Here is a 4,992-nt window from a genome sequence, read left to right on the forward strand (position 1 = left end):
TCCCCATGTCTGCATGGGTTTCCTCTGGGTTCTCTGGTTTCCTCCCACATTCCAGAAACATGCAGCAGGGCAGTTGGAAAAAATGGGGAAAATTGCCCCGAATGAGTGAGTGAGTGAGTGAATGTTGTCTGTACCCTGCCTCTTAACCGATGACAGCTAGGGTAGGCTCCAGGATACCTCGCAACCCTGAGTGCAGGATAAGCGGCAGAAGATGGATGATGGATGGATGGATGTATATATATATATATACACCCTAAATTGCCCAAGTGTATTGACAAGAGTGAAAGGTTGTTAGTCTCTGTATGTGGCCCCTATGATTGGTCCAGAGTGTACCCTAACTCTCGCCAAATGACAGCTGGTATAGGGTCCAGCATACTTGGAGCGCTAGTGAAGATCAGCGGTAGATAATGAACAAATAAATGAATGATTGACTTTCATGGGAGGCTTTTCTCAAGCTTATTTTGAAACCCTGACTCTCAGTGTGCTTGTAAATACTTTATTTTTATGTCTGTGTATTCATAAATGCCTCAGAGATGTCCCTGTGATTTCTTTCTTTTTTTTCCTCCTGATATCAACGTAAACTTGCACAACAAACAGATGGATGCAAAACCGTGACACAGAGTGACAGGGAAGACAACTGGAATACAAAGTGAGCTAATCACGCAACAGGAAACAGGTTCTGACAACAAGGCTGGGGAGAGCCCACAAGACCGCGACAACCTCCGACCCCCATTGTCATCTCGCGCTGGTTACTTCATGTCTCCGTTCGTCTGGCAGGTGGCTCGTTAACATAACCAGAAACACCAGAAGGCGCCGCGTTCCCGGGTTATTCAAGCCTGGCTGCAGAGCAGGTCTGGATCGGTCACTGCTCGTCCGTCCCAGCAGTCACTTTCCATTTTGTTCGGCACAGTGTGTTTTCACCTTGCCCGTATGTATACCGTATCTCAAATACCCACCTCGGTCAATATGCTGAATTTCAGCATCTGAAGCGACGTAATCTGATGAAACATGACGTTGTTATGGTTTCATTACGTGATAAAATGTTACTGATCTAACAAGGGAAAATAGATGCATTCTCAGTGATTAAGAAAAAAAAATTAACACAAGACGGCAAGCATGAAATATAAAAATCAAACATGAACAAGAAAGTGTAATTCAGCTGTGAAAACTAATTATCCACAATAAAAGGTAAAATATAAAATCCATTGCTTTATAATTGATTGAGCAATACAGCACCTACCAACCATCCAGTACCATACTTGATAAATTAAAAAAAAAGGTGTGAAAAAGGTCAATCTTAACAAATGCAGAGAAAACTAATTGATTAAAAATGCTGATCAATTGTGAACAAAAATTTGAAACTTCTTTCATGTGTGTTAGTTGATAGATTTTTAGCTGCCGATTCAATAATTAGTAAGGGAAGGGAAGAAAAGCTCCTTCACATTGTACTTGATCCATAATTGTCAAATGGAATTATTTTTTTTGCAGTTAATACAATTAATTATTGGCTTGGCTATTAGTATAGTGTTGTTAAGAGTTATTTCTTTAAAATGTACAACAATATATGCATCGGCTACCCCTCCAATTAAAGTGCTGAAAGGACCCTTCAGCTCTGGGTGATCTGGTCATCACCTTGCATAGCAGCTCTGACGCCATTGTGAGTGAATGGGTGAATGAAACCCAGTGCAAAGTGCTTTTGAATTGCAAGGCAATGAAAGCTCTATATAAGATAGGGTTTCAAAACTTTCGTTCACAATATTGAGTCATTTATTTACTTACTTATTTGTTAATTGTTATTATTATTATTATTACTACTACTACTACTACTACTACTACTTATAATAATAATAATAATAATTTTAATGTTTTTTGTGCAATATTAGGTTTATCTACCAACCAAACATAAGTTTGTTGTCTCGCCATCCTCTAGGTAAAGAGAAAATCTGCCCTCAGGTTGGGTATAATCCGGCGAACTGACAGACAAATAAAAGCAACCCATAACAAACAGCACCTTTCAAATAACCTTCTTGGTGAAGATAACAAATATTAGCCCTAAATCCTAAAGAGTTTTGCACTTTACTGAAAACAAAGCTCTCAGTTTCACAAACACCATCTGGCGGGTTCGACTGAGCTTTATCTTGACAGGGTGAATTAGTTTGAAAAAGTGTCAGATAAACCAAGCAAAATTAGATTTTCTCATTCTGTAATGAAAGCTGACAGACTGTAATGAAAACCTGCTTAATCTTGAAAACTCCTGAGATAAACTGTAAAGTCTAACTTGAAAAAAGTAATTGTATTATTCTGCCCTTTTCATTATCTAGGATAGTCTTCATTGTCTAATTGGTGTTATAATTCGGTTTGGGTCAGAGTTGATGTTTTTTTTCTGGCGGCTGTTTGTGTTATTCTTGTCAAGAGTAAGTAGTTTATTGTGAAGCGAGTTCACCCCACTCCCCGCCCCCTTCCCCTCCTCTCTCTCTGCACCGCTGTGACCTGAGGCATAATGGGATTATCCTGCTCAAGGCAAGACATAGATTCCTGGAATTCTAATATCAAAGTATTCTGCGCTGTACCTGACATCTCTTCTTCTCTGTGTTTTTCACACCTGACTGGACTGAGAGGCGATTAGCCCGTGAATCACCACGCAGTCTTAACTGCTACAGCGAGTCACTCACACATCCTGTTGGACCCTCGATTTTTTTTTTTGTCCTCACTATTTACAACAGCACATACTGTAACTTCACAAGGGCCCACGGCATGTCTTGTGTGAAACGAGCGGAAGCTAATCAAATTTGGATTTTCGGTTGCCCTCAAAATACTGCAGTGGTGGTGCCCCTCCTCAGCAAACCTTAAGAAGTCCTCTGTTGTGTCCAAGTATGGTGTTGACAAGACATTAGTGCTGGCCAGTGCTCTCCAACCTCATCAGAGACACCCTCAGTTCCCATACTGCATTATCGCCATGTCCCCGGGTCAGTGAAGAGGCCTATTGTAATTTGAAAAGGAAATTATCTTTTGTAGAATTTACTGTCTGACAGACCGGGAGTGAGGGGGAGAGGGATAAGGTAGGGGTGAGTGGGTGTCTATAGGCGGCGGAAGTGAGAAAGAAAGGTGAAAAATACCACTTCCACTCCTGGCAACCTGTGAACAGGTTAATGGGAATGAGCTTTTGCAATGAACTGATATCTATCTGGATGGGGCGAAAAAAAAAGGAGAGGCACAGGCACGCAAAATGGCATTCTGATGGAATTCCAAGTGCCTCTTTTCTCATCAGCCCTGTTTGGCCATGGTACCAGTGAGCATTTATTTACCTTATTTCTCGACTCTATAAATGCCGTCCGTTTTTCTGCCAATGGCCAGGGTACTGCGCCAGCTGCAGGACAGGCCATGGCACATGATTCAAGCTTAGAGGAAATGTTAGAAGTGAAAATGCATGAACATGTGCAAGGTATAGTGGATCATCCGTGATTTGATAATTTCACAAAATGCTTTGAGACGTGGCTGGACTGCCTGTTATTTCCCCCCTGATTGTCATTTCAGCTGGTGGCAAGTTAATTTGTAAATTTTGTTGTGTTATTTTATATCTCAGGCAACCTGAGATCACTGTTAACTTTGTACGAATATTTAAGGTTGGCAACTAAAAAAGGTGTTTTCTTTTTTTTTCCTTTCTCTGTTTTCTCAGGTTTCTTCCCATCATCCACAAAATTATTTTTTTATTATCCATACCACTTTCCCTGCACTCAGGGTTGTGGGAGTTTGGGAGCCCACCCCAACTGTCATCTGGTCGCCAGTCAGTTGCAGGGCCACTGGTCCTAAAAAATTCATTAGATCGATTGGAGATCGTAAAAGTGCCGAGACGTGAATGAGAGAGTGAATGGTTGCATGCCTCTTTTCAACATGTGATCGGTCCAGGGTTCATGTTGATTGTTATAAGAGTGAAGAGAAAATGTAGCAGTGACTCCACTTCTTACTTGAGTTATTCCCTGCTGTGAATATTTCCCCGACGGGTTTAATGGCATGAAGCAGAAGGTGAACTCTAGACTTTAAATTATCCCTTGGCATGAATAATAGAATTAAATGGTTGTGTTTCTGTGTGGTCGCTTGATTGACAGGTGGCTGGTAAAATTTGAACCTGATGCTTGGCCAAATATCAGCCTGGGATGGTTCCAGCCACGCTGTCAGCCTAAGTGTAGGAAGGCAGTGGAAATAATGAATGGATAATCTTTCGCATATAGGACAATTAATAAATTCATATGACACGTAATGTTATTAACAGAACGAACTGATAATGAACTAGGTGTCCATCTTTCTATTATCATCAATCATCTCTTAGTGAATGGGAAAACACCAACACTATTGAGACTAAAATCTATATGACCATCGCTAATACATGAGATTATATGTAATCTGCTGGCTTATTTAGATACTTAAATGTTTGTAAATCATTGAAAGTGAAGCAGAGGCACTTTTCTATCCAGCAGCTGCAGCTCTTTTTACGTATATAAAATCCAGTCACTAACAGGAAGCATTTTATTGACAAACAGTGTATAAGGTCTAAATCCTCTGTTTTTCTCCTCTTCTCCCACAAACATCTAAACTATACAAAGCTGGCAATGAGTATTGAACTTGATGTGAGGAGAGGTTCATGCAAAGTCAGTTGAAAGTCTGTGATGGGGGGAGAAGTGGAGTAGAGCTGAGAGAAGGACTCTAAACAGTAATACATTTCTTATTTGGTGAACCAACTTTTTAAGTTAAACTGGTGCTGTAAATATTGCTCATTCATTCATTCATTTATTATCCATATGACTTATCTTGCACTCAAGGCTGACAGGCTGCAAAAGCGGTCAACAGTCGATCACGGGGCCACACAGAGACATTCATTCATTCATTCATTCATTCGTTCATTCATTCATTCTCTCATTTGCATGTCAAAAAGAGGGATACAAGAATTCACTCTCTCAACCATGTATCATATCGGGACATATTTTTGCAGTTGGG

Source organism: Fistularia commersonii, chromosome 7, assembly GCF_037954325.1.
Source record: "Fistularia commersonii isolate RoL2024-O1a breed Wild chromosome 7, RoL_Fcom_v1.0, whole genome shotgun sequence".
NCBI lineage: Eukaryota > Metazoa > Chordata > Actinopteri > Syngnathiformes > Fistulariidae > Fistularia > Fistularia commersonii.